Raw genomic sequence first — 12,326 nt, forward strand, 5'->3', positions numbered from 1 at the left:
AAAGAAAAAAAATGAAAACCTGTCCTGGCTGTTATTCCTCTCTTTGTTGTCTTCTTGATGCTTGCAGATTGAGTATTTGTTTCAATATTATTCTGGAAGCTGACATGAAGCTAACTCACTTTAGCACCATATCCCTCTTTCCATAGATTGACCCTGTGCTTGTCTTTTCCCACCTTTCTCCCTGTTTTCTCAAAGGTGATAACTATACCTGCGTGCTTTTTCCGGCTATCTCCCTGAGTATGCATAGATGGATGTAGCTGGGTCCAGATCACTTGAATCAACTACCTGCTACATCTTTTTTTTTTTTCTGTTATACCTGAGTTCTCTCCTCTTTGTCACTGATGTTAATTGCTCCAAACACCTAACCACACCTGAGCAAGAAAGGAACTAGATAGCTCCATTTTCTATGTCATTAATTGACATCTTCCTCTCTCTTGAGATGAAGACCAACTTTATCATGGACCTTCATCTCACTCTTAAGGTATTTACCAGAATTTTTAAGTTGTCCCTTTTCTATCTGATTTTTGTCCCTATATATTTGTGCTAGCCTCTTGAACTTGTCCACAGTATTTTGATCTAGTTTTCAGATCCTGCATGCTTTTTTCCTGTTTCTGAGATCCCTAAAGGTCTATTTGGCCAAGTAAGTTTCTTATAGCTTTCTTACCACATTAGGATGGTCTGTATGTCTTCCTTTAACAGAATTTTCTTAAGGCATTGCCAGCTCTCCAGAATTTTTCCCCTAAAATAATTCCCTATTGGGTCTTAACTACTTCCGTTTGATGAAATGTTTTTTCCTGAAGACCATAATCAATATCTTGCCTTCTTTTCCTAAGATCTGTCCTCGCTATTTCACAATCTCACACAAGCTGTCCTCTGTCTTCATATTCTCAGCTAGTTCCTACCTATTATGTTAAAAACTCATAACATCTCCTCTTTTGTTTGGTTAGCTTTTTAGTTGTCTGTCAAGAATGTATCCTTATTAATTTCCAGAGCTTTCAAGATGCTTTGTGTGCCCTGCTGTTCTGCTTTTCCAGACATGTCTGGGTCAAGGAATTCCCTTCTCCTACCCCTCAGTTGCCTCCAACGGGTACTGCTCTGACTAACTGCAGTGATTTTCCAAAAACGGACCCAGAAATGAAAAGTGAATCTTTCACACTGACAGCTGGAAAATGGCTGTGGCACATGACCAAGATATAAACGGTGTTTAGAGAAGGGGTGAATCATTGCTGCACGAGTTATCTTTTTACAAGCATATCAATTCTGACATCTCTCATAAGCACTAAGACCAAGTAAAACATCAGATAAAGCCAACGGGTGCAAACAGCAGGAAAGGCCGCTTGCCACAACTCTGGGCCTCCTTTGGGGTGTTTGTTGGCATCATTCTCATCCTAGCGTTGTTGGAAACCCGACGACTGTTCCAACTGCAGGCATCAACTGTGGTGGTAATTCTCAGATACGTGGTTTTACAGAGACTGTGGCTGAGCTTCATGGAGAAGAGCTTTTCCCCAGTTTATTGGCTGGATTGTTTATATTCCTTGTGGTTTATTTCTCTTCCTAATTGGTGCTTGAATCTCTTTGCATTATATTTCCTCTAGCAGCTGATTTTAGGGCATTTTAATATCCTCTAGGAAATTTCTTGTAATGCTTCAATTAGAAGCTTTCTCACACTTAGCTTCTTTTAATTTAGGGCTCTGTGTTCAGCTGGCAGAGGAACAATAAAAAGAAAATTAGTTGGAGCCTGCTATTTTTATAGGTTTAAAAGGTAAACATTACTGATTGCATGGGTTACATCTCTGGTTTCTTTTTCTACTCTACATGCTCATCTGTTTCATACTCATTGCCATTGCGTCTGAGCACCTTTTGGTCATGCATTAAACTATGTGACTTACACAGATTATCTGCATTGTTATTGCTGATCTTATCTTTCCCTTTCCACTGAAGAAGATGAGTACATGGAATCTTGTTCTGACTTTTCTTTATTTACTAAATACACTATTTGTGATACTCATGTTGCTATACACTGATGTTATAAAAGATAAGCTCAGGGAAAATCGAGATGGTGGTCCTTAGCTCAACAGCCTCAAAGATAGATACGTGCCATGAACAGGATGAACTTTAGCCAGTTGCAGAAAAGTGCATTGCATCATAAGAGTGAGAGCATTAGCCATGGTTTTCTTTTGATGGATGTTGTTGATCTGCTACATATCTCAGCCTGGACTCTTCTTCCCCTCTAAATCCAAGCACTAGTTAATCTTCTGCACGGTGAAATTAATGATAAATGTAAACCTACTTTTTCAATTTCCTACTTGCTTTCTGTTAGACAAAATGTTGCTGCCTGGGATTTTTGTTAAAACCTTGCAACTTTATGGGTTTGCTGTGTGAACCAGGGGCTTCTTTCTTCTCCTTCATTTGAAAGTAGCTGGTTGAAAAATGTAGCTTCAGCAGGGTATTTATGAGGACCTGTTGCCATGATTGCAAGAGTTACAGGCAAGCATATAATGCAAAAGTTCAAAATAAATCAGCAAGTACTGGGCTGGTCAGCTGGTCAGCTTGTTCAACATTATTTGGATAAATGAAATGTCCCAGAAACCTGACTGTGTATCACATCTTGCTCAACCCCTGCCTGGCATGCCCTGCTTTGGCTAAACATCGCAATTAAGTGACCATCACTGATTTGCTACTGTGGAGTTGACCTGGTTTCTGGAGAGAAGCTCCAATTAAGCAAATTTCTCAGCTATGTGTATTTTTTAATAGGAACATGTTGCCATGAGTACATTGCTTTAAAGAATGTAGCATTGCTTTGGGAAAGCCAGCAGTGCAAAAAATCCACTCAAGCTGTCCAGCAGATACTTAGGAATTAAGTATATCATATGAGAAGGAAACAACATATTTTCTAATCTTTGCCAACTGCATGGAGATTCACCTCTCTTATGTCTCATGTCCTGAGATGATCACCACAATAAGAGTTGACTTAAATCCCACAGACCTTGTTTTTGCTCACAAATTGGCTTAAGCTCATATCCTAATCACGCACTTGAGCCACCTATGTTTCTTGGCTGAATTCCAGTCCTGGTTCATTTCTGATGAAGTTGTTCCAGTTCATTAACCAGTCTAGTAATCCTGAACCAGTCTTTATGGGAAAATACAACACTGATAGCTGGAAAAGGGAAGGTCACCAAGGCAGACTTCAGATAGGAGCTTAAGGTCCTTTATCCTATTCCAATTATCCCTTATCCTATTCCAACGCCAGACCCTGGAGGTCACTTCCCAGCAGCATAACCCAGGTCCTCCCCACCTCCTTCAGCTTGGGATGTACAGTTGAGGACCCTGAGAATTTGCCATGGGGACATGTGTGGTACCAGGACCAGGTCCATCTCCCTTCTTTCCCATACTGGCACAGAGCCTGACACTCTTGCATTAGACTTTTCTTTGGAGTCGATTGAGGATGATTGGGGCAGCAAGGGCTGGTGAGGCACATCAGGACCTAACAGGGCAGAGCTGAGGGTAACAACCCACCTCTCCAACATGACAAAAAGAAATCAAAGATGTGTCTTTGATTGGGAAGGACTATCCAGCAGTGATATTCCTGGAGCTGTCTTTAAAACTGTCAAAGTAGCCCAGGTTTCTCTATCAGCCTTGTACACACTCAGAGAAAAGTAACAATATAGCAAGAAAACATGAGACTGTTTACAGTTATTTTCAGCTCAGAGGATTTCCTGAATCTGATGCAGTTTGCTCCTTTAGTACTCCCAATAGATCTTTCTTACAAATCTTGTCCAGACTCTCCCTGGAGCCATAACAACTTTCTAAACCTGCAATACCCTTTGGCAAGAAAGCCTGCTGCATAGACAGCCACTCCTTCTTGTCTTTTTTTAATATGACTCATACGAGTTTCATTTGATAGCTCTTTCTTTGGAAGAGACAAAGAATGGTTGATCTTTTTCCACCACTTCCAATCCTCTTGACTTTGTACCCTCATCTTTAACCATCTCTCTTCCAGACTGAAGAGTCCTAACCTGCTCAGTCAGACTTCATACAGAAACTGTTCCACACAGCTGGACGGCTTCGCTGCCCCTTTCTGCAGTTCTCCTGTAACCCATTTGAGATAAGGATGCCAAACTTACCCATAGCATTCAAGGTGTGGGAAAAATCCAAATATTCAAGTTCTTATGCAGTGTCATAATGTTCTCTGCTTTCTTTTCCATCCCTACGATCTGTGGTGCTTTCTGTTTTACTCTATTGAGCTTTGGGCTGATTTATCGAAATCATAGAGAGATATTTATAGAAGTATCTATCATAACTCCAAGAGCTCACTGCATTTCAGTATCTAATGTGAAATGAAATAAAACCTAAGCTCTGCAGCTGATGCCCGAAGCCTGAATGTATTGGGCTGCTCTCACTACATTCAGCTTTGGCTCTACCAGCACGGTGTAAAAACAGAAAGTTCAGTTTTACCTCCATGAAGCCAAGGGGATTCTTTTTTTAAATCTGAATCCGGCTAGTTAGTTCTTTTAAAGACTTAGGCAATACCCAAGAATGGATTCAAAAACAATTACACAGACTGTGAACGGAAATATTTTTTTTACACTAACTTATGCCATCAGCTCCCTTCTCCTTTATCAGTTTCATATGTTTTAAGTCTCATTGCATCAACAATATGCAAAGAAGATGAAGTCTACTGGAAACTCAGGAGACCCGAGTTCTGGTACAAGTGTCACTTGTGTCCTGCTGCCTGGCCTGTGGCAAGTTGTTGCATGCCTGGTTTCTCTCCAATTATTTCTCATTTCTGTTTTCCTGGAAAATCCTTTGGGGAAAAGGTTAGCATATCTGCTCATGCCTCATTTACCCCTTCTCCTTCCACAGTAGGAACATGAAGAGTGGCCTTTCTGGGACAATAAAAATATTTATAGTCCTTTCTCCAAGAGTAGCAAATAGTAGTTGCCTAAGAAAGGGCATAAGAGCTGACCAAACATACACTTTCCTGGATGTGCAGTGCCTGCCATTTGAGAAGTCAAGCAGGGAGGAGTATGGTGAATAGACAGCGATTACAGCCGTAGATTTGCAGCTTCACCCTGCCTCTCCCACTATACTTACTATTTCTGGCCATTTAAGAGCTAAAGACTCTTAAACCAGCTACATTTGGGCAGAGGTCAAAGCTCGTATCAAATCTGAAGGGTAACATGACATTCAATAATAACCTTTTTCTTTCATTTGTCAGTGACCGCCTTGATCTGTATATCAGCAGCTGTTTCTCTGTGTGCTGAAAGAGAGTTGGAAGTCAATAGGAATGGATGTTAAGAGCTCTCTTCCACAAATTATTTTCCTAGCATTCAATAAGCATTCATGATAATTTTGCTTACATTCACTCTCTCTCCTGACCTTTCTCGGATGTGCTTATGTACTCCCATTACACGGAATTATTTGGATTTACAAGACTAACCTGGATGACGAGAATAATAAGTTCTGGTCTTTGCTGGCTCTAGCAATTTGCAATTATATTCTGCATAAACAAATAAAACCTAAGACAAACATTTGCTTCTCACACTTTCTCCCATGGCTTTAAACATATGGGGGAATGGAGGGAAAAACTAAGTCGTCTCTCAGCTTTCAAATAACTTTTTCTTCTTTTATTTTCCATCATCCTGGAGGGAAAGAGAAGCAGTAGAAAGCACTGATCTCTAACCACAGTCATTTCCTGAATGCCAGAGAACTACTGTAAGACCGAGGACTCACTCCCTGCTTAAACATCTGTATTGGATTACGGCACTTTCCTTTTTGCTCCTGCATCATGGTCTGCAATCAGCTACTGCTGCAAACCAGAAGCTGGAAGCAGCTGCAGACTTCGAAACTGTTCCAGGCTTCCCCCTCTGACATTCTTGCAGAGTAATTTTTCCAGCAAGGACCTCTTTCTGGATTTTATGGATGCTTCTTTATCCAAACACTGCACAGCAAACAGTAAATCCTGTTTCCTTCCTGGACTGGAGCTGAAGAAATGTGCTTTCAGTTCCTACTAGTTTTTAAAGCAGCCTTACTAATTTCTTTCTGCATTGCTTTCCAGATTGTTGCCTCTAATCTGCACCTCTTTCTCCCACTGACTGTCAAGCTACTTGTAATATACACTCCTGTGGAAGTGCATTTTTCTTCTTTTCCTCTCCATATATTTATATGCTAGCCCCTACTATAAATAATGATGGTAGTTTTAATAATGACTGATCTTCTTTGACCTGATTTAGCTCTTTAGCTAGCTGACGCAAGAAGATTATTCATTGTCTTCTCCAAAGTAATTTCCGTGAGTCTTTGGGAGTCATGTCTTCTGTCTGACTGACTCATTAGATTTCAAGATCCATAATAGCCAAGACCAGAAAGATTGATTCAGATAGTGCCTTTGGGGAGTTTGTTCCTGACTTGCATGTCAGACCTGTATTTCTCCTGAGGGATAGTAATGCATGCCAACCCCATGGATTAATTGCCAGAGGAAAGCATGCTTTCCATGCCCTACAAAGTACTCCGAGATATTTACTTCAACACCAGGCATGTAGCTGGCATGTGGTGTGACAGCCACCCTCTCCCAGTTTCCAGTGCCACCACAATATGGACTATCTGACGTCCAAGCAAATGTTCAAAAGAGAAAAAGAGGGGAGAAGGAGGGAAGGAGATACATGGGATAGCCACAAGCAAAGACTCTGTAAAGCCTCTGTAAAGTGGTAGATATTTGTACATTGAACATTAGATATCCTCAGACTGAAGTTTTACTCCTCCAAGCCGTTGCATCCTGTGAAGGTTGAAGGGGGGCAGGAAACTGTGGTCATATCACATGGGACCATGGTGATCCAGGAAATCTAAAAGTGTGTTAGGATGCAGAAAATTTGGCTGCTTTTCCAGAAGGATCTGGATTAATACCTTTGTTTCCTTGTCTTTAACAGGGGAATAATACAGGCTTCATAAAGTGTTCTTGAAATTTATCACTAACCTCTTCCTTCCAGCTGGGAGCCACAGCTGGAAAGAGCCACTCAGTAAATAAAGCTGTGGGGAGACTAGCTCTGCCAGCCAGAACAGAGATCTGATCCCATATTTGGGGTTAAGATCTCCTGCCCTCCACCCCAGGAGATAAGTAGAAAATATTCTACAATTGCCATGTGGTTTCTTGAAAAGTTTTGGCTTTTTTTCAGGAGCCTTTTCAGGAATACCAGGCTAAAAACTCTACCCAATAGTGATGTCTAAAGCACTTTGAAGCAGCACTGAGGAAGAGGAGGCAAGATGAATAGCTCCTCTGCTGCAGCCAGGCATCACAGCCACAGATAGGGTCACAGCACTTCCGTGTGGTTCCCAAACCCCATGGAAGTTCACTTACAGAAATAGGATCATTCCCAGAAGTGAAGCCACTGGGGAGGACATTCAGGAACTCCATATCATTTTCCTCCTGAAGAGATGTTCTTATAGCAGGCAATGGGGAAGTCCGATTTAAGGCATCTCACTTAAGTCTAGCAAGGGCATCATATGTGTTATAACCTCAAGGACGTGGACTTCTCTGCGCATTCACAGGTAATAATACATCTGCCTGTGGTCACTGGCTCCCAAAGCAATCTCTGTTTCAAGCTCTGGAGTCCTAGGCACATTTCTGTCTATCACTGCCCGTTTTCCTCCCCTGGATCTGCTTGCTAACAGAAAGCCTTGCCCTGGAGGTTGAATTCACTTACTGCAAAGATGGAGCACCACAGAATCACTTGGGAACACTAAAAAGAAATTGATGCTGCCATCCAAAGAGCCTAGTTAGTTCAGTGAGGGGTTTCCTTTACCAAAACCTATTTTAAAGGGACTCTGACCTTGTTTACCTCCAAGCTAGAGGGATAAGAACAATGCATTTTGGCTTTTGCAAGCCTAGAAGAATCTAATCCTCCCTTTGGTCTCTAAATCAGAACGCAGTCATGCATGACTTCAGAGCCAGGAAGAAGAGAGCAAGCCTATCCTGCATGTCTCATGCTAAAAGTGAACATCTGGCTAATGCTTTCATATGTCCGTTGCTATGCTTGTTGCTAAATTCATCACCGGTGCTAACTCTGTAGGTGGCATCGAGGACTATTTGGAACTAAGTCTATAATTATGCTCTTCTTTTAATAACTTTGAATGTTTATACGCATGCAATCTTTTTATTGGGTGTTAGCAAGACAGATGAACTAAATAAGCCTTTCAGTCACATCGAAGAGCAAATGCCAGCAGGAAATCTAGTTCTTCTTAGTTAACATCACTCCCTGTGACGCTCTGCATTAGTTTAACAGGGGGGGTGACAGATGCCACACTGAGCCCCATGCGGATTCCAGCAAAAAGACCCAGAAACACGTTTCTTATCTTTAAGGTTGAGGACAGGTGAGGTTGAGATGATCAACACGGCATTGACACGAGAATAGGGAGATCTCCTCCTCCTACACTCAGTGCTGCCGTAGACATCACCTCTGACTGTGATGTGTTGTGTTTTGATGGAAGGAAAAAGTGAGGCATGTGGGAGAGATGTAACTCTCCCAGACACTATTTACTCGTGCTTCATACCCAGAAAGGTCTTGGAGATTCTGAAACACGGAGGTTGCTGAGCCCAGTCCAGCCTTTGCTCACTCCCAGGGAGCACACAAGCTCCTGGAATAGCCACGTTTGGAGCACAGGCCTTTGGTGAACAAGCAAAGCCCAGGCTGCCTTGTGTTGTGTGTCACCAGAACTGGCGAGGCTGACCTCTGTCGTGAGGGATTTTGTTTGTGTTGGATGGAAAAGAAAGCCAGCTGGACAGCGTATTGGCACTTTGGGCCAGATTTCTCAAATGATGTAAAACAGGATGGGGCCATTGATTTCAGTGGGAGAAAAGGCGTCAGAATTTGTTCCCAGAAGGGCTTATTCCTGCTGAGAGAGGCTACAGGAACAAGCTTCCACTGGACATGGCTACTCACTGCTAGCACTAAAAGAAAGAAAAGGAATGATACAACGCTTATTTTTTCCCACACCCTTTGCTTTTCAAGCACTTCATGGAGACAGGACGTTCAAGTGCATTTAGCGAAGTCTAAACTTGTCTTCCACTGTTTAAAATCTGGCCTCTGTAATATGCATGGCATTAAATTGAAAGAGAAATTAAAAAAAAAAAAAAACAGCAAATGGGAGCTAAATGGCAGGGCAGAAACAAAGCCGAAGACTGAAGATACTGATGCAGGGTGGCTTTTTCTCCAGGTTAGCTTTCCACAGCGGGCAGCCCTCCAGCCAGGCAGCAGCTCCACCGGAATCAGCCCCGGCATCGCGCATCCCCAAGCTGGAGGCCGGACCGCTGCCGCCTGTCCTGGCCCACGGCAGCCCGTCTCGCCGCCTGCTCCTTCCCGGGCGAGGAAGCCGGCCAGGCTGTGCGTGCGCTTAACCCCGCGGCGGGGGCCGGCTTTCTCGTCGTGCCAGCAGTTATCTCCCAGCCGTTCCAGTCCGTTATTTCCTGGTGGTTGTTAATTAGTTTGATCAGCTCGCTGTCAATACTGCGCAGCTGGAAGCACTAAAACATACCGCTTTCCTCCTTCTGCGGCATTTTTTTCCGTCCTCGGAACGATGCTGGAGCCCAGTCCCAGCTCCCGGGGTAGGATTCCCGGAGGAACGGGGTTGGCATGTGCCGTTCTGCCCACTCAGCAGCCCAGCAGAAATAAATGAGCCCAACAGTTATTCCCTAACCTTTTAGATGACTTATATATATAAAAAAAGACACACACATTGAACCCAAATCTCTTTTTCTTATCACAAAGCAACTGGCAAAGTAATTTCTAACTGAAGGCAAAGCCGAGGAACAGCACTCAGTTTGCGGTGTTTAATTTTAGCCTGAGTCTCTGCCACTGATTTTCATGCCATATACTTATATTTGTTTGTATCTACTTGTGCTAAACTAAAGGGTGGAAGCCTGGGAGGTCCCAGTGTTCACATAAGGAAGCAAATTCAAGTTACTGAGAGAAATGGCAATACAAGTTGAATTTATATAGCGTTTGGCACGCAAACCAAATTCGCAGAAGGTTTTAGGGTACAGCCAAAAGCACATCCAGGTTGAGGAGAGAGCTGACAACAGTCACACTTAGTCTTCGAGCCGAGAATAATCAGACTTTGGATCACAGGCTTACAGAATTAAAATAAAATCAATGTTAAGTTTTAAGGGAATCAAGATCATTATCTCCTCATGTTAAGGCATGATGCTTCACCAGTTTCTGCCTTTCTTTGCCTGTGATGGACAAACTCTTGCTTCGGCTGCATTGCTGCTGGTCACTAAAGCAGATCCGTGGAGCTGGTGCTGAGGACCCGACGGCCACACTAGTCCTGCTTTGGGGGTTTAGGTCTGATTTGCTCCAGGAGGACACTTGTGCCCTCTGCCAGCCCTCCCCACATCATCGTGCTCCTGACATCTCCTTTTTTATCTCCATCTCCGATAACCTGCATTCACTTAAACAGCAGCTGTTGGGACAAGGGCCTCCCCAAGCCTTGTGGTTGTCTTACGGTTGCTGGAGAGGAAAGACATCAGGACAACTTCCATTTGTGGGACAATTCCCGACTGGGTCTCTTTTCCCAAAAGTTGGTTCGGAGGGCTTTTATTTACAAGCGAAGGAGCCAGCCGTGGGAGGCAGAATTTCACAGCGTCAGAGGGGTTTTGGTTCAGGGATCTAATGCTACCGGCCACTTTGATGTTCTGAATTTCTAGCTGGTAGGAAAAAACACAGTAACGGCAAATAAATGCTGACATTTTGGGCAAGCGAAATTCCTCAGAAAGAAACAGAACATCTGACAAAACTGTTTTTCTGTGATAGCAGGGAAACCTTTCACTGTGATTTTGACCTTTTTGTAGCATTTTTATTTATATATTTAGTTTTGCCTTTTTTGTATTTTAAAGTTTTATTTGTTCCATTCTATACGTCAGTGACTGGTCTTCAAGAGTCATTCGTAAATGTTCTTCTACTAGGTAATTCTCTTAGTAATTTCTGAAGTAGTTGGTAGCTGATCTTACCTTCTGCTCATTTCCAAAAAAAGGAAAAAAAAATGTTTTCAGACAAAAACCTGAAATGTTCTGCTTGATATTGAAATATTTCATTAGAGGGCTCTTAAAAGAACAAAGGAAAGAGAAATCATCCCTGAGGAATGCTTCATTTTGAACACATCAACATTTCCACCGAAAAAACAAACACATCCAACCAGTCCTATAAACTGTGCTTTTCTGCCTCGTCTGTGTTTCCGTCATATCTGTCTTTTCTGCCCAGATATCAGCACAGCACTCACAGCTTTTCTTCTTACATGAAAAAATCTGCCCTCTTTCCTTGGCTCCTTTGAGGACGCATCTGAGATTTTTGATGGCCAGGCTCAGTAATAGCATCTTCACGACACTAAAAGGCTGGTCAGAAGAGCAGAAGGTGACCTCAAAGGGATTGCAAACGGTTGAAAATCAGAGCAAAAGCTAAGCACACGCATTTACACGCATGGGAAAAAAACTAGCAATTGTAGTAAAAGTGTTGATGCAATAGTGGCTAGGATGGTTTAAGAGGGGCAGAAAGCCAAGGGGAATGGCAAAATATAATACATTTCTGGGCAATTTTAGGTAGATGTCAAAAGAGGGTTGTCTTGCTTTTTTTCCCCCCACATTTATCAGTCAGCTAATAAAAGCTATTTCCTCTCCTCACCCTCCTCACCTCATTAATTAAGACATAAACATTTAAAGTGTAACCTGTTTTTTACTGAGCTTTAAATAACATTGCAGCAACGCCAAGCGGACAAGCCATTAATTTGAGGGTTGCTTTTTTTGTTGTTTTGCTTTGTTTTACAGGACAGCTGGGCCTCCAGCAGTGCAGGTTTGACTCATCTCTTGCAATCACTTCCAACCCATTTTTTCAAGGCATTTGAAGACCTGGTGTCAGCTGGGAATAGGAGCTGGGAGAGGTAACCTCCAGCTGGACATGGCCTTGGTCGGACACTCGGCAAAGACCAGGCTTGGCCAAACTCCTTTCCCTGGAGGATCTTTGAATTGCCTGCACCCAGCAAGGCTAGTCCGCCTTTACCATCACTTAAATGCTATCGTTTCAGCACTGGTGTGTTTTTAAGTGAGTAGGATCTGTCTCTACTAGCTTCGGACCCTGGAGATGCTGTAGATGTCCACACCTGAGCTAATCTTCCTGCCTGGAGAAAGGGTACAGCGAGGGCACGATTCGTCCCATCCCCGAAACTCGTGAACCGAGCTCTCAAAATCCCGGCTTTTCCTCCCGGCGGAGGCAGACAACTCCGCACCGCTTTATTTCGAGCCAGCTGAAAATGAGGCCACACGCTGAAAGCTTGTGTACTGCTGA

Source organism: Dromaius novaehollandiae, chromosome 4 (genome assembly GCF_036370855.1).
Source record: "Dromaius novaehollandiae isolate bDroNov1 chromosome 4, bDroNov1.hap1, whole genome shotgun sequence".
Taxonomy (NCBI): domain Eukaryota; kingdom Metazoa; phylum Chordata; class Aves; order Casuariiformes; family Dromaiidae; genus Dromaius; species Dromaius novaehollandiae.